We start from the raw sequence: 18,926 nt of genomic DNA, 5'->3' as shown, positions 1-18,926 counted from the left end.
CTGGCCAAAATCAACTTCCCAGCGGCAAGCTTTCTCTAAAGAACCTGGAGCAATTTCTTTCTTTCTTTCTTTTTTTTTTTTGATCTGGAATCATGTCTGAAAGCTGCCACAACCAGTTGTATAGGCATGTCAAAATGACTTTATACAGTCAATATGAAACAAGCATTAAATATTTTTTTCTCATATTGGTGCTTTTATCATTATGAATTCCTTGCTTGTTGCCACCTAAGATACGATGGAACAAGCACAGTCTTAAAGAAGATTTACTGATTTTTTGTTTTTCTCAGCAGACCAGAGTAGGTATGATCATCTTATTGAGAAGTATACAGTGCAAAAAAGGTTTTTCAAAATACTGCAGGATAAATAACAAATGAAATCTTAAAATTGTTAGTCTCTGTAAGTAATACTCAGTGAACAGTAAGTAATGGAGTTTTCTAGAAGTTTCGTTGTGCGCGCAATTAAGCTTAACGTTTTAATAGTGTTTTTGTCTATGTTAAAATGTAGCATTTGGGATTTTTAAAATGTCAGCATTTGTTATATAATTTTAAAAACTTATTAACACCTTGATATTATTTCTAACAAATGTTTTAATAGAAATGCTTGGTGCATAGACATGGCTGAATAGCATTAAGTAATTGTGTTTAATTGCTGTTTTGCAATAAAAAGATAATTTTTCATGAAAGAAATTTTGAAGCTCAAAGGTACTTACATCCCATATCTGGAACTATTATTAATTTTGATATTACTATAACTGAATTTTGTTCTGTAAGCCAATTTTATACTCTAGTGTTTTAAGAGTTAAATTCACGAATGTCAATGAAATACTATAGTAATCAAATATTAACACCTCAGATTTTTCTATAGCCATTTTCAATAGTATCTTTAGACATTAAGCATGGGTACATTACAGAATAATTAAAAGCAGAAAAGTGTAATATTAGTTGCTCTATTTTTTTAAAACAAATTTTATTATCACTATCATAAATGCTATTATGCCTTGTGTGTTAATCTGTAGTAATCCAGAGTGCAACTTTATTTTACTAGAAACAGTCATATTTCTCTTTAAAATATTGATGGGAATCAGATATATTATTTTTTAAGAGTGACCTAATTAAGAGATTTCTTACTAGGCATGTTTATTCTGTATTTATCTCCCCTTTACGTATAGAATATTGCTAATTTTGGTGATAGAAAAGATCATATTAATTTTAGGTAAATTTTAGGATTAGAAAATGTCTCCTGATTTCCTTCAGGTCATTTTTGTAAATATACAATTTATATTTGCTTTCCTGTGGACTGAATTATGATACTGTAAATACCTTGCTATTAGTTTAACCAAGACATGGAGTGTTTTGAATTTTCATACCAGTCAACATTAAAATCCGTAGAAGTTATAAATTGTTATCAATAGAAATTTACCTAGATAAGTTCTCTTTGTATGTGAGTTTACAGCTGAATTCTCATTTAATGTAATCTTTGTAATTTATATAAAAGAAGTTAATAAAGGTAAATGTTTCAAAACTTGGATTAAAACCCAAACATTTTCACATTTATTATCACGAAACAGGTGCAGGAAAAATAAGATAGCCTCTCTTGTTCAGCATGATTCTCAGTTAAAAGTTATTTTTTAATTCAATTTTAATTTTAATTTTAGCTCTTACACACATCTTCTGTTTTTATTTTTTGATTATTTTGAATCAACTGTTGTATTTAGCATTTGAAATTGATAGATTATTTTTCTAATATTTACTAAGAAATGTTTTAACTGAAAATTATAGGGTATTTTTGGTTAATTAGAGCCCATAGCAAAGTAAATGCCATCAAATATAGAACTTTTCAAGTATACAGAAATGTTAGTTTGTGAGTTCAGAAGAAACTTAATTGTACACGATTACTGACAAATATTTTTTAGTTGAGGTAGAGACAAATAAGTATTAAGGGCAATTTAGATTATCTTCCTTACTGAAATAGCTAAAAAATTTACTTTCTTTTTCTATGGCAATGAGTTGTAATTATTTCCATAATGTAGGCTTTTTTAGCAGAATTACTAGCTAATATTCCCTAGGATCATAAATGCAAAACACTGATTACATTTCCTTCATTGAGTTAACATTTTAAAAATACTATATGGAAATGCGATTGCTTGTAAAAAGAAAAATATTTTAATATTTTTGTTGAATTTCTTCAATTTATAAAGAATAGCTCAAACAAGATTTTTCGTTCATCTTTTCCCCCGTACTTATGTTGGAAATATTAAAATCTATGAAATTTTACAATGTGGAATCTCTTTTACTCTTCAGAAAAAGTGAAATTCATTTGTAGTTGTCATTTCAAATTATGGACTTCTATCATTTTAAATGTGACAGGGTTTTTTGTTTGTTTATTTTAATTATGCAACAGGCACATAAAATACTTTCTTTCCCTCCAATTAAAAGAGACATTAAATAATTAAACATCAACTTTTATTCGGTATTGAAAAGAAAGCTTTAACATCGCAGTATTTTATCCACAATTGTTTAAATGTGAGAAATGTTTACAACAGGGTATTTTAGGTGAACATTTATCATTTAAATGAAGTGCTTTGTTCTGAGGGGTCTAAAATTCAGCAATAAGATAAGTGCATTGCTACATTAGATTGAACATCATTGTTGAATTTTTGGCACAACTTCAGTGACCTCGGCCATAAAAAACTAGTATAGGCAGAATGATTTGGAATTTGCAGTAACAAAACTAGATATAGAAGCACATGAAGACACCAATCTTTGTTGTTTTGGAGAAAGTATGCACTAAAATAAAAGACGATACCTTTCATATAAACTGCTAATAATAATACTTTGTTATTTCATTAATACAATAAACCTGAAATATTAAAACAGTAATTATACTTTGTCATGCATTTGTAAGGCTTTTCTCATAAAATTAACTGCCATATTTCACTCTTTTATTAGATGAACAAATGTCATATTTCCAAGCAGCCAACATACAACTATAGCTTATATAACCAAATAATTTTTAACGTTACTTTGATTTATATACAATTAATATTGAATAGAATCATGTTAGCTGATTTTAAGTCTTGTTCAAATAAAAGAAGTGTTGATTTGCACTTGTTGCAATTTTTTTTACTTTATATTGGTTTAATTTTAAAATTATCACAAAGTAAATATTACTGTTTGATATCCTTCTTAAACATTCATTTTACAAGCCACCTGACCTGTTAGCTGTTTAAACAATGATGATTTATCTTGCTATAAATTCTTCTCTCAAAGTCAAGACAAATAGATCAGTAAAGGAACCTCTTTTTTAATGCTCCAAATTTTTTCCTTAAAAAACTGTAAGAATATTTTAGTTTTCTCTTGTTTATGTGTTCGTGTGTATTTGTCAACCTGTGCTTTTGCCTATATCCTGAGATATATGTCTTCTGAGCTCGAGGTTGGAAAGTCTGATAGCATGCTCTACATTTGTTCTTATTCCATATTACTTTCTATAAACAAATTTATTGAGTTTCTTACTGAGAGTTAGTCGATACATGAATCAATGTTAATGATCACATCAAATCTGAGGATTTGCTTCATTTAAAGCACTGAATATTCAGCATAAATTAGTGCTAATTTACGTGTTTATAGAGTGATTCTAAATATTTGATTATTTTATTTTAAAGATTTACTAATTCTTTGAAAATCTGGAGAACTATCATTTGCTTAAAAAACTAATATCTACTAAAGTTATAATTGTCCCTGCTTTGCTATTATTGAAATATTGCATAATCTCTTGTTTAAAAATATCATGAGACCAAGCTATCGTGCCTTTCTTTTCATTTCTCCCACTAACATCTGAGGTCAACGTCTGTAAGGGGAAATATCTGAAAGTATTTCAAAAACATTTTCTTTCCTGTGATAATCAACTACTTTATCATTTGCAGAGATTTTGAAAGGAGTAACTGTTTTATTTGAATGTTTAGATAAATGTGAGGAATATATGGGCTTTCTGTGGACTTCAGTTTTAAAACTAAAATAGAAAGTAAGATGGAGAGTAATAAAAGTATATATTTTATAGCAACTAATTACAACTTGCTGTTCATACATAAACAACACACTGGAAAGATAGACAGTGGGCTTTGAGGACAGCTTTCATTTACTCAGTCTGTAAGAACTCTAGTAAAAATGGTGTCAAAGGGATGGTGGCGATCCATTCTGTATGGCCCATGGTGCTTTAAACTTATGCAGTCATTTCCCATATTTAAATCCCTGAGTCTTGCCTCAGGGCTCCAAATCACCAATCTCAGATATTTTTACAAAGAGAGAGGAGTTACACACTCATTCTTGTTCACTGGAGGATCTGTGATGGGGTTTCCTTGGCAGAAACAGGGTTCTTCTACGTATAATGATTTTTTAAAAAATCCCTGTTAAGGTAGTTCGGCTCATTCAGTTAGACAAATCAGCATTATAACCCAGATGACTCAGCCTTAGCAAGGATCATTAGTTTTTCATTTTACCCCAAACCTGGGCATTTTCCTGAAGAATATGGACAGTTGTGCATGAAAGGTCAAGTTGCTAAAAATTATAGAACATGTGTGTTTTACATATGAGTTACTAAATTGTGTTTTGTGTTCAAAATAGTATATATAAATACATGTTTTGTGTACAGAATATTTAAACAGTGATAGAAACAGTTGTTCTCAAATTTAACTTATGGGATTGGCTTGATTCCAATTCTACTTGAGATGTCATCCAAAATTACTTTTTAAAAGCACTGCTTTGAAAATTTCCAAGTACAGTCTTCATGAAGTATTGGGATCTGGATATGAATTTTCTGCTAATGCAGGAGTTTGGGAAAAATACAAGTATGTGACTATTGCATGTTCTGTGGGATTCTAATCTGATCACATGCTCTTTCTTCTCCATTCCTTGGACCCATTCAGAAATATTCTATGGAGAGTTTTTTTTTTTTTTTTCTCCTGTCAGCAGTCAGTTTTAGTCTTTATTTTATTTCTTTTTAGAGACAGAATCCTACTATGCTGCCAGGACTGGAGTGTAGTGGCTATTCACAGGTGTGGTCATGGCCCACTATCGTGTTGAAGTCCTGGGCTCAAGAGATTCTCCCACCTCAACCACCAATTGTAGATATATTCAGATAGCATGACATTTGAAAAAGTTGATGGAGAGAAAATTCCTACTGAAGTGTGATACAGATATCTCTAAAACATCTTTGGTTGTCAGGAAATGAATCAATGCTATAGAAACAAACAATGATTTGTAATCTTGGCAGATAAACAGAAATAATCCGTTCAGAATATTTATGGAATGATAACATTTTCCTGTTGATATATTTTTGTGCCAACAAATTTAATTTGGAAACTGGTATTTGTTACTAGAAGGCAGTAATCATTTTTGGTAATCGGTAGTTTTAAATGCTTTATTCAAGACCAAGGGCTGATTTACTGAATGAATAGGTCTTAGATAAAATGTAAGTGATTAGGCCACCTCATATCTGGAGTTTGTTTTTATCTTCAATACCCAAGTCATTAAGTGTAAATGTAATAGTATTTGCATATTTTCAACTTTCAGATTAGTCATGTGTACCTTTGAAATTTGTTTTCTCCTTAGATAAGTAACTTACGAGTAATCAAATATCTTGCAATTTCCATTTTCCATCTTAAAGCCTGTGCAAGATCAAATTTGCAATTGGTAAATCACATAAAAGTCTGGATTAATAGCAAAATGAGATTATGTAGCCCAAAATGAAATTATAAATAAAGTGCAGGTGTTTACTAGGATTTGTGTGGTCAGATATACAAATAGAATCACAGGTAGAGTTTTTCATTTCTCACTTGAGAAAAGTGCAATTAAAAGTAATTTCCAGATGTTCAAATGCACAGCTGCTTTCTCCTAAACTAAATTTTGCAGAAATGAGCTAAATTATAATGGGTTTAAAAGTCACTACGTTTTAATGGTTTTTAAATTGAATTTGAAACATCATTACTAGCTTTACCAGATGAAGAGAGTTAATGCTTATGAGTACCTGGTACAATTTTCATTTAGGTGGCAGCAGAGCCATTAAGGTATTGCAAATTATAATAAGACCAAAACTTACATTGAGTTTGAAAAAATTGATTAGTATGTGTGTTGATATACTCTATGCATTTATGAGATTTATATTATATACTCTGACACTATGAAAATTATTCAGCGATAGCTGAAAGAAACGTGCGTGTATACGTTCATAAAATGGTATGTGGGGGGGAGGTGTGGGTATATATGTGTGACAGAGATTTTTACATTTACTTTGTCTAATGATAAGGAAAATATCAAGAGTAAGATGTAAGTACACTATTTAAAATATACAAGTCTGTTATTGTTTCTACATATCAAATTATAAGCAATGACTATGAACCTACATATGTGTAATATCTACTTAAAAAATCCATCTATTTTACTTAGAGTTACTTACATGCCCAAAAGCAATAAGCTACTGTCATAAATATTATCCCATTAAGTAAAGTCCTGATCTTGACTAAGTTTTCTTGGGCTTGAAATAGGTTTTTCTTTGCAGCCAGGAATAGCCAAGTTTTTCTCAAACTCTTATGGGAAGGCATGTAGATAGTTAAATGAATAAGGGGAGGTAAAAAGTGGGGGCATTCCATTGGAATAGAGAATTAAAGAGCTTTTACCCTACATAAGCTCAGAAATTTATCATTAAAGAATCCACAACAGTTTTCAAAGCGCACTACTGAAAGTATTGCCACAACAGTTTTCAAAGCGGACTACTGAAAGAATTTCAAAAATTTGACCTTGGAAGTAATTAGAAAACTGACTCATTAGTTATGAGTATAATGATAGAACACTTTATCCTATCTATGACATTCTTTCAAGTGATTGACTCCTGCCCTTGAAAGCATTATCCATGGCCAGTGATTGATGACTTGTTCAGGTCCTATGCAGAGTGCTTCATATATCTCATCTCAATCCTCTAAATAACCATGAAAGTTGATGATTATCTCATGGTACAGATGGAAGGCTAAAAGTGTTTAATTTTCCCCAACTTCCCATGCTAGTAAGTGTTGATGTCTGGGTCTGAACCTGTGTTAATGGTTTTTCTAGTCCATGCTGTTATCTGTTGCACCACATTTTGAATAATCTTGGACTTTCAGAGTATGAAGGAAGATTAAATATAACCCTTTGATATAAGTGTTCTCTCTCTCTCTCTCCTCTCTGACAATTGGAGAAACAGAGTTCTAAAAGTATTAAAATCAGCCATAGACAGAGAGTAGTGAGAAATACACTTTTTTTTTTAATACAGAAGGTTTCCTGAAGTACTTTTAGTATTGTTCTAAATTAAGCAATAACCAATGAACAATTTTGGTCATAGGCAGTTTCTCTTCAGAAAAATAATAATAATAATAATAATATCCATAAACAAAGGTTGTGTTTCTGATGTGAGGCTCTTTTGCACATCGGTGGCTTAAAAGAATGAGTAGTGGAATAGCACAATAGGGGGAAACATCTCTCAGACAGGAAATTGCACTAGCTTGTTTTGTCAACATACACATTACTATACCCACAGACATGCAAGAGTTGAAGAGGCACGGTGAGTTTTCACTGTGACCATCTGTACCATCCCATGCAGGACTCTACTGTGGCATTCCACAGAAGCAAATCCTCAGAAGTCTTCTCAAAGTGCTTACCTGCCCTGAAACAGGTAGTTCTCACTAGAAAACAATGTCTGTTTACTTTAAAATTCAGAATTTCTCCATATCACATGCTTATGAAGAAAGAAATGTGAACTCTGTTATAGTATGGTTGTTGTCAATTGTTATAAAAATTAGATTTCTAACCTCTACTGATAGCACTAAACTTGAAATGAGAATGTGGGTATAAAATACTTCTTATAAACTTATTTTTAAGTTTTATGTAATGTTGGCTATTATGAGTCAAGATATGAACACTGAAAATTTGGGGCCAAAGTCACTTTTTCAACACTGGCACATTTGAGTTGTTGATTTTAGAACTGGGATCATTGAATGTTATTTTTTCACACCCTTATTTTATACAACAGAAAATGGAGGCTTCAAGAGGGGAAAAAATGGCCTTTCTGCTCATAGTCATGATACTAGCGCCTGGAGAGTTGGCTTTGATCACAGATTTTCCTTCCAGTTTTCTATTCCTTCATTTATATAAGGTCATTTACCCTCTAAATCATTTATGTCTAGTTATAAATTTTTTTTATTTTCCTAAAACTTTAGTAGAATAGAAATACAATTGAAGGAAATTTAGCTTCATTGGTAAATGTAGAAATAACTAATAAGAGGTATTGAATATAAACTTACCCATAAGTTATTGTTTCTGTAAATGCACACTATTAAAAATGTCTGGGTGTAATTTCATTCTTGATGTATATTCTAGGGCACGCTGACATTTTAAAGAATTTTGTTGAAACGTCCAGTGAGCATACTTTCTGAAAAATGAAGATTGTCTTTTGGTTTTTTCTTTTTTATGAGCTTTAAAAAGTTTTAAGTAAAAGTTTCTGAGATGCATGATATTTAAGCATACATCTGGATGAAAGTTTTACATATTCATACATATGTAGTTATATGCATTCATACGTCTTCTCCCAGATATCAGAATATAAAAATTTCAGCACTCCATAGGACTCTCTCATCCCCATCTGACACCTGTCACCATATATGTTAGGTTTACCAGTCTTTGATTTCATATAAATAGAATTGCACAGTATGTATATATTTTTGTCTGGCTTATGTTACTCAGTGTTTTGTCCATGTGATTTTCCCATGTTTCATATATTGGTTGATTGTTCTTTTTTGCTTTGCAGTATCCATTTGTGTGATTATGGCACAATTTTAATCTATTCTACTGGGTTAGTACACTTTTTGGTTGTTTTCAGTTGTTTGTTTACATAATTTTTTAAATGCAGAACCGGTACCAAAAATATAGTAGTCAGTTGTTTTCTTTAATAGATTAAATATAAAAATAGAATCACTGGCCGGGCGCGGTGGCTCACGCCTATAATCCCAGCACTTTGGGAGGCCGAGGCGGGCGGATCACGAGGTCAGGAGATCAAGATCATCCTGGCTAACACGGTGAAACCCCATCCCTACTGGAAATACCAAAAATTAGCCGGACGAGGTGGCAGCGCCTATAGTCCCAGCTACTCGGGAGGCTGAGGCAGGAGAATGGCGTGAACCCGGGAGGCGGAGCTTGCAGTGAGCTGAGATCCGGCCACTGCACTCCAGCCTGGGCGACAGAGCGAGACTCCATCTCAAAAAAAAAAAAAGAAAAAATTTAAAACTCCACATTTTGTGTACGATATGAGCAAAATGGGATCCAATATCTTTGAAAATAGGGATAAAAATTTGTTTGAAAGTAATGGGAATAGTTTTAGAGATACTTTTCTAACTATTTTCTATGATGTTTTTAACAGTTCCACCATTGGTGTTACTATACTCAAATTTAAAATCTTTTCCTCTACTAGGATAACACAAACATTACTAATAAAAATTGAAAAGGTTTTTTAATTTTTCCTTTATTATGGAAGAAAGATTAAGTTATTTAGAAGTTCTTAAGTCACCAATTGAATTTATTTATAAGCTTCTGTTGAGTGCATCATCAAAAAGCTAATGAATTTATTTATTACATTGGCTATATTGATAAACAGTCTGGGGCTGTCATCTGGATATTATTCACACTTGCTAGTAAGCAAATGTTTTAATAAAATAAATAACATGAAAGTAGTGTATTACAATGTGGTTTGCAAAGCCTTTTCACATATACATATACATATTAACATTGAGAGGGAGAGGATATCACAGTCTTCCACCCCAAACAGTACAATAATTAGTATCCTGATTATTTTACTGAGAAAATAATCTAAGAAAGACTGAGCTATGACCGCATTGAAATTATTTTTCTACTCTAAATCTGTTATCTTTTATTACAACAGACTACATCTCTGTAAATAATGGAACTTCATACAAGAGATCCATGGTGAACTAGTGGCTTAATGTATCTCTCAAAATATTTTTAAACAAAATATATTTTTTATTTGTATCTGTAATGCTACAAAATGCTCATATGATCTGGAAAGTTTTCAATCATATATGAAAAATTATCATTTAACACATTTTCTTGGAGGTTGTGTATTAAATAACATTTTAGCCCCTAAAAATGGTAATATCCCTTTCTAGTTTTTTTGTTTGTTTTAAATCATCGGTTCAAAGTTGGCCAAGGTCAATGATTCTTAAATGCTATTATTATTTTGCGACAACTATACAATGCCTGATATTGATTCCATTCCTGATACCAGCTGGCAGTAAGCTTCCCTCTCAGATGAAGCGATAGATGGCCTGTTCATAATTCATACACGCAATGGGCACTACAAAATTCCACTGCTAGCTTCTCCTTAATTAGATGTATTTGCATCTGATAGGAAGAGAAGACTAACTTTCCACCATGCTTTGTCCCTGTAATTGTATTCTAGGTATTAAATACATTTTTAAACATGTGCAATGTCTGAAGACTTCTGAATTAACAAACTCACGTGAACATTTGAAAATGTATACCTGTTTGTCCTCCTACTATGCTATATATGTTTGGTTTTGTAAAAACATGGGTGAATTCATAGTATTGTTCTTTTTTTACTCTGAATGTCACCTTGTATCTGTTGGTCTTACTGACCCATGAAAATGGCTGGAGTTAGTCTGATCTCACCATGTAAAAAGGTCCGGTTCATGGCTTGGATTTGAGAACAGCAGAATGAATCAACTTTGAGGAAGAAGCTGATTTTTTTTAAAAAAGAAAATGTCTATTTACATTGAACTTATCAGAAATAGGTAGAGATCAAGAAGAAAACAAGTATAGAATTACTTCAGGATATTTTAAAAGGACTTCCATTTAGATATCCTTGACTAAATCTGTCAACTTTGTATCCATTTTCTCATGAACAAAGTGTTGAACTTTTCACTAGAAGTACTTCTTTTTATTCCTCAGTTAAAACATGCCTGTTATTCTTTTTGTAATACTTAAGCAATTTTATTTTAAAGATATACCACTTAGTTCATCAGTCTCCACTTCCGGTTGTTTTTTAAAATTATTTATTTATTTATTTATTTTATTTTATTTTATTTTATTTTGCAATTCTGTGTTTGCTTTAATACAACTGCTATAAAAAGGAATCATGTTCATGAAGAAATAAGTATAATTCATAAAACTAGCATGCCTTGCAGAGATACAAGTAAAATATAGTTTTGTGTGTGTGTGTGTGTGTGTGTGTGTGTATTTACTGAGATGAATTTAATTCCTGGAGATTATTTTAAGCTTTGGTAATGATCTCTGGAGTAAAGAACAATATATTTCACTTTTTTATTAATAGTAATTTTTACTTTGAAACACTGATATTTATAATCTGAAAATATTTATTTGTTTGTTTGTTTGATATAGACCAAGAAGCAATATGATAGGTGATCTTTTATTCACTGTATTTATTTTTGGTAAGAGAAAGTAAATTTATATTTAATTATGAAAAAACTAAATATGTTTTCTTTTGTCTAGACTAATTGTGAAGGGATAAAGTACAATATTTCTTACCAAATATAACATTTTAATGCATAGAACTTACTATCTATAATAGCTATCTTACAGTCTTGATAGTCATTAATGTAATTTATCAATAAGCCTTCTTTTGAACAGAAGGGATACATCTAATTTTTAAAAATTTGTCTTTGTCTTTTACTAAGGAAATCTCATTTACAGAAAACCAAATGAGAATTCTGTTCAACATGGACCCTAAGAGCTCTCAAATCCACTAAGAAAATTACCATATATGAAATATTCTCTTTCTCTGTTAGAACTATTCATTCGTTGTAGGCTCTGAAACCCATTTGATAAGAAATAATATTCTAATTCATGGCAAATTTGAATCATATTTAAAAATTAAGTAAAATTTGAGCCATAAAGGATTAAAGAGATGTAGATTATCTCATTTTACAATAGCATGAGATTTTAAAAATTTGATTACAAATAAAACCAAATGCTTTTATAATAGGAAATGTTACAAAATTAACTGAGAACCCTTCTACCCTATGTTGTTATTCTAGTCTCTGACTGGTGTGAAAAAGCTATAGTTAAATGATTCAGGAAAGAATAAGATAAACAAAAGGCATACACTATCCATACACGATAGTAGTTCCTAACTTCTCTCTGGAATAATTAAAATCAATTTACAGTCCGAGCAGTTAACCAGCTCTCAGTTGTCTTCCATGTAATGAATACACTTCTGTACCCTTATTAAAACATGATTTGTCAATGCTTCTGTCTTCATGAAAATTATAACTTGGTTGGGAATATTAAACAGAAATGAACCAACATGGAAAATAGGCTAAACCAGTTTAACTAGGCAACTAGGTTTTCTTTATCATGTGCCAATCATGGCCAAAAATTGAAGCCAGCACAGATCTCTCTGAATGGCTTTCTAGGAAAAACACATTTTTAATTACCACATGAGCCTGTTGGAAGGTAACTGAATTCAACAAAACATTAATTGATATTCTGTTTGAAACCTTTCCTGACAATGCATCTAGCATCTATCTATTTTCTATGATATTTTTAACAGTTTCTCTTGAAGAACGGAATATAGCATATAATAGGTGCTCAGCAAATATATGTTGAATGAATACATGAATGAAAAACCCTAATAAAGTGAATATTTGTATCTCTCACTGGGTTTCTCTTTCTCATCATGGCTCATTTCCTCAAACACGAAAAGATTCTTAAGGCTCCTTTTGGGTCGCTTATCTTTCAATGATTCAGTTACTTTACAAATGAATAACATCTAATTACATCTTAAGCATCCGGAGAAATCACTTTATCGTTTTGTAATAATATCAGTCATTGAACATGACAGTTTCTGAAGATATACGAAGTATGGTAACTTGTAATCATTGTGCTTATATCTGGTCCACAAGGGAATGAAGACTGTTACCAAGGATGTAATAATTTAGTGTGTCATACAATTTAAAAATCAATTAAAAACTGAGATGTAGGCCGGGCGCGGTGGCTCACGCCTGTAATCCCAGCACTTTGGGTGGCCTAAGCGGGTGGATCACGAGGTCAGGAGATCGAGACCATCCTGGCTAACGCAGTGAAACCCCGTCTCTACTAAAAAATACAAAAAATGAGCCGGGCGAGGTGGCGGCGCCTGTAGTCCCAGCTACTCGGGAGGCTGAGGCACGAGAATGGCGGGAACCCGGGAGGCGGAGCTTGCAGTGAGCCAAGATCTGGCCTGGGCGACAGAGCGAGACTCCGCCTCAAAAAAAAAAAAAAAATTAAAGTTAAAATAAAAATAAATTTAAAAAACTGAGATGTAAAAATGGCACTCAGCCTAGTTTTTGTTTCTTTGTGTTGTATTATGGTCTCGTATTTTGTTTTGAAAAGGTAATTGTGTGTCAATGTGTTTAGTCATTTCATTGGGCATTTTTTGAGCATGGTACATACAGACCATATTTTCATAAAAACAATAACTTTTATTTTTGCCATTTATAAATTCAAATGTACTCATAACATATATATTTGTATTGAGTTATTCAGAAACCATATTTCATGAAGATGCCTGGAGAAATGGTATCGTCAGTAATGAATTGGGATAGCTCCTATGTTGGCGCATCTTTTCTTTAGTGTTTATAGTAAAATGGAGCTGATGGTTTCTATTCCTAAAAGTATTTTCCCACTTGATTTAATGGTAAATCCTCCAGATCATAGTATTATTATTCTAGCATTCATGTCTGCTGCCTTTAGCTTTCTGTGTGACAACTTCTCATCAGGAAATTTCTTAACTAATCACCAGGAAGATTTAATCAAAATCAGTTTTAGTTACTAACTAACGTACACTTAGGGAAATGAGAGAAGTGAAGTGTATAATGATTGAATTATTTGACTACATCTTGTTAACACAGATGTAAAATCCATGACTTCTCTCCCTTCCTCCTCCACTAAAAAAAGAAATTGAAGATAGTTGGGAACAAATAGTTGTTAACAGCAAAATTTAAAAAGAATACTAGTAGCTACCACTGCCTCTAGAGAGTGTACTGGGTTCTAGCAGAGAAGTAGCTCTTTTAAAAGAACTGATGCTGGAGATAGGTAACACCAAGTCAAACCTCACCTCTACCAGTAACCAGTTATCAAATCTTGATTTTTTTTCTTACCTTTCTTTTTTATCTGTAAATTGGTAATAATAATAAACTTGACTTCATAGTATTTGTTAAATAATCAAAAATTAATAATGTCCCTTCCAATTAAATGAAGATGTATACAATTTAATCCAGATTTAGGAGTGAATATGAATGAAATGGGAAAAGAAGCATGTTCCTTTGAGATGTTACACTTTTTTTAATCTAATGTCATTGAAAAAAGCATCAAAGTATTCAACGTGTTGCCATTATGAAGGTCAAAACAGAAAACAGAGTGGCAAGTTTCTAAGAATATTAAAAAGTAGTAAATGTTGACTGCTTCATGTTTCTTTAAATCGTCATTAACTGGAGGGTATGCCAGCCATATCTTCTATTAATATTTTCTTTTGAAACATTTCTTCAAGGAACCATAAGTACATTAATTAAACTAGGGCAAAACTTCAAAGGACCTACTTCACTTTTCTTTGTGCAAGTTCACATAAGAAAAAGCAATTAATTTAAAATCCAAGTTTCATATATTCCCAGCTTTCCAGTTGGGAGAAGATGAAATATACATTCTCAACTCTCCTATTTCTTTCTGAACTCAATCTTCTCATTCTCTCTCTCTCTCTTTTTTCTTTTTCTGGCATAACTGGTTATTTTGATTACCATTAAAAGGCTAAATGGTGTTGAGAATTATCTTCTTTTTACTTCTGGCGCTAATTCTATTGTTTAGTAAATTAAGGGAAAGGAATACCAGATGAAATTTGGTATGATTTTTAAAGTCTGGAAAAGAAATCAGTATTTAGCTTAATTATTGTCTTTTATCTACAGGTCTGAGTATTTACATTTGGAACAACCCTTGAGCTTAATTCTGCTGTTTAGACATGAAATAGAGTTCCAAAGTCAAGTTAACCCATTTTTCTTTAAGACGTATTAGTTTCAGTGTATCTTGCCTGCTTAAAACAATCTTTTTTAATGTTCTATGTTTTGATCTATTTAATTTTTTAAAAAAAAGTAATAGGGGTTTTCAGTATGGAAAATCTGGTTGTCTCTAATTCACTCTCTTTATACTAAGTCCAATAGGTCCATTTTAAGAGCGGGACAGACCTTTTTAAGGTGAATGTCTTTCAGAGGGGAACACAGCGTCTCATGTTTGCTGATCTAAATCTAAGAAGTTTTTTCCAATCTGAGATCTCTTGCTGTACAGATACTGAAAGCATCAGTATTTCCCTTTTCTAACATTTTCACACAAATTTCAGTCCTGATGGTGTGATTTTTTTTTTCTTTTGCCTTCAAGAGCTAACACGAGACATAAATAAGAAACAAGTTAACTAAAAGGAAAATTCAAAAAAAAAAAAGATGCTTTATGAAGGGAGATGATTTGATGGTGGGTGAAGTGGTAGACTAGGTTAATACAACCAGGTTAAAGAAACTAGAGGGTTGAAGTACAATAAAGGGTGCCCAGAATTCTTTTTTTTTTTTTTTTTTTGAGACGGAGTCTCGCTCTGTCGCCCAGGCTGGAGTGCAGTGGCCGGATCTCAGCTCACTGCAAGCTCCGCCTCCTGGGTTTACGCCATTCTCCTGCCTCAGCGTCCCGAGTAGCTGGGACTACAGGTGCCCGCCACCTCGCCCGGCTAGTTTTTTGTATTTTTTTTTTAGTGGAGACGGGGTTTCACCGTGTTAGCCAGGATGGTCTCGATCTCCTGACCTCGTGATCCGCCCGTCTCGGCCTCCCAAAGTGCTGGGATTACAGGCTTGAGCCACCGCGCCCGGCCCCCAGAATTCTTAAGTGCAGTCAAACAAGCAAATATGTAGCAGAGGGGCCTTGCCTAGGATATGGATGTTTTTTGATTTTTATTTTTTTTTAAAAAAGGAGGAAAAATAACCAGATGATCTAGCAATTCCTTAGAACATCTGCATACTATCTATCTACTGTAATAAGGAATCCAAATCACCCATCACTATGCACTGCCACTCCGTTCTGATAACAACCCTCTCACCATGTCTCATCAGGAAATAAAATTTTTATTCATACAAGTTGAAGGTTATTTTCAAGACAGACTTCCTCTGTGCTGTTCATCATGCATACCCTAGCTAAAGTATGGTAGCTAGAATATTGCAGCAATTTTCCAACTGATCTTCAAGTCTCTATTCCTTCAGGTATGTTGTGCGTACTCTTTCCATTTGCCTAAATTTTCTTTCAAAAATTAAGATCACCTCTCTCATTTTCTAAGAATCTTTTATGACTCTGTTGCTTTGATGTCCATGTCCCAACTGCACAGTTAAAGGTTCCTCATAGCCTTCCCTACATCCTCTTTCTGGTCTTATTTCTCTGATGGTTATTTCCACAGTTAGAGCTGCAGGAAGCCTCTTGTTTCTTTAACACATCATATTCCATCTATTTTAGTTCATGCTGCTTCTGCTACAAAAACTCTTACTGCTTTTCATCTTTACCTAAAAGAATTCTACTTCTGATTTTTATTCACTAGATCAGTTTGGGCAAGTTATTAAATTGTTTTGTGCCTCACTATGAAACTCTTCGGTTCCAGATGTATTTAGAATAGTTTGAATTTTCGAAAAGTTAGAGTGGTTATGTTATACATTATGTAACATCCCCAGCAAGGTCTTGGGTGGCCAAAGACATTAATATATATGAATAATAACATTAAAGTTAATAAATAGATAGTATAGGTAGTTTTTGATTTAATATTAGTTGATTCCAAACTTGAAATGTCTTTCATGTTTAGAAATTATTTTGATTTGGAATTTCAGATTTCAAAAGGAGCCATATACCTCCAGTGCCAGTCTCGCAGACTTGAGGTAAAGGTTAAGCGAGGTGACACATTTAAAGAATTTGCAGGCTATGTGCAGTGGCTCATGCCTATAACCCCAGCACTTTGGGAGGCTGAGGTGGGTAGATCACCTGAGGTCTGGAGTTCAAGACCAGCCTGGCCAACATGGTGAAACCCCGTCTCTACAAAAAATACAAAAATTAGCCAGGTGTGGTGGTGTGAACCTGTAGTCCCCAGTTACTTGTGAGGTTGAGGCAAGAGAATTGTCTGAACCTGGGAGATAAAGGCTTCGGCAAGCCAAGATTGTGCCACTGTATTCCAACCTGGACAATACAGTGAGACTAGGTCTCAAAAATGACAAAAAAAAAAAAAAAAAAAAAAAAAAGGATTTGCAAATAGTAAACAATCATTGATCTGTAACTGTTATTATCACCGTCACCTGTCCAGTATTTCATTTAAATACCTTGTCGTCTGCAAAAATCCCTTCTAGCCAATCAGAATTTATTACACAATTCTTATAAGAACATTACAGATGTTACTTTTTGCCTGTTTGTGTGACTCGTGTTTTATATGTTTGTTTTTACCTACCCCAAACTTCAAAATATTTGATGGCAATAGTAGTTTATGTTTTCAAATCCCTGTCACATTCCCAGCTGCATTCCATAGCATCTCTATCTCTTCCCTCTGGATTTGTCCTCTACTTCCAGTGAAAAAAAAAACGGCAATATTTTGGCTTTGTACAAAAACTTATTTTTATTCAGAGAAGTTGTGACTTCCTCTACTTTGCCTCTTACAGACAGGAACTTATCATTAATGTGCAGTAGAGGCAAACATTCCCTCTTGGAACAGGATCTCTGCTTCTGGCTGATAAGCTAGGTGCTGCTAGAATGCAAATGCCTTCAAACTTGGGTAATAATTCTTAGTACCTTTCATAGAGTCATCTCTTATTTCAGAGAAAATTTGAAGGAACTGTCACAGACATTTAAAATCATCAAATTCTGCTAGAAAAACTACTTAAATTTTAATAAAGTTTGTTTTTAGTTGAGAGTGTAAAATATGACATTTTGTTTTCTTAATAAGTTTATGGGGACTTAAACTGTGAGGATCTAAGCCTTTTTTTTTTTTTTAATATCAGTTTGCTTTGCCAGTTATGTAAAACATTCTAACTTGATTTCACAACTTGATATACATAATTCTCATGTATAGACCTCCAAAATTCTTTGAAATTTTCATTTGGGAGAGTAAAAAAATTGTTCAGGAGTAATTTGATTCAGAGTTTTAAAAAAACAAAGGGAAATTTAGAACTTTTGTGGTTAACATTTTAAAAAACCCTTGATTCATTGGATTTATAATAAAGAAGAGAAAATTGAAAATCAGGTTGATTGGAGTTATGAAGGTAATATGATGAGAGATGAAAATGGAGTTCAACTGAAATTAGAAAAGGATCTAGTAGTGTGGGTAACTGTAACTTCTTTGAGGGCATAACCTCTATTTTATTTATTTATTTGAGACAGATTCTCGCTCTGTCGCCCAGGCTGGAGTGCAGTGGCACAATCTCGGTTCACTGCAACCTCCACCTCCTAGGTTCAAGCAATTCTCTTGCCTCAACCTCCCAAGTAAAGCTGGGACTACAGATGCACACCACCATGCCCAGCTAATTTTTGTATTTTTAGTAGAGATGGGATTTCACCACGTTGGCCAGGATGGTCTCTATCTCTTGACCTCATAATCCTCCCACCTTGGCCTCCCAAAGTGCTGGGATTACAGGTATGAGCCACCATGCCCGGCCTAACCTTTATTTTATTAATATTTGTTTCTTTCTCAAAACTTGCATAATGAGTGTCATTAACTGATAACACTAAATTGATCTTGGAGGGAATTTCTGTGGGGAAACGTTACTTAGTGTTGCCTATAGGTATTTATTGGCACCCATAATAGCTCAATTGAAATGTTGC

At 32.9% G+C, this 18,926-nt stretch overlaps 1 protein-coding gene across 14 annotated transcripts in view; it reads left to right on the top strand.

The window, feature by feature from the left end:
• Nucleotides 1-18,926, top strand: part of LOC114676844 (uncharacterized) — a 451,137-nt gene that overhangs the window by 231,359 nt on the left and 200,852 nt on the right. The window lies entirely within an intron of this gene.

Source organism: Macaca mulatta, chromosome 3 (genome assembly GCF_049350105.2).
Source record: "Macaca mulatta isolate MMU2019108-1 chromosome 3, T2T-MMU8v2.0, whole genome shotgun sequence".
In the NCBI taxonomy this organism is placed as follows: domain Eukaryota; kingdom Metazoa; phylum Chordata; class Mammalia; order Primates; family Cercopithecidae; genus Macaca; species Macaca mulatta.
Note: the sequence above shows the minus strand (reverse complement) of the source record. Positions and strands in the feature narration are given on the sequence as shown.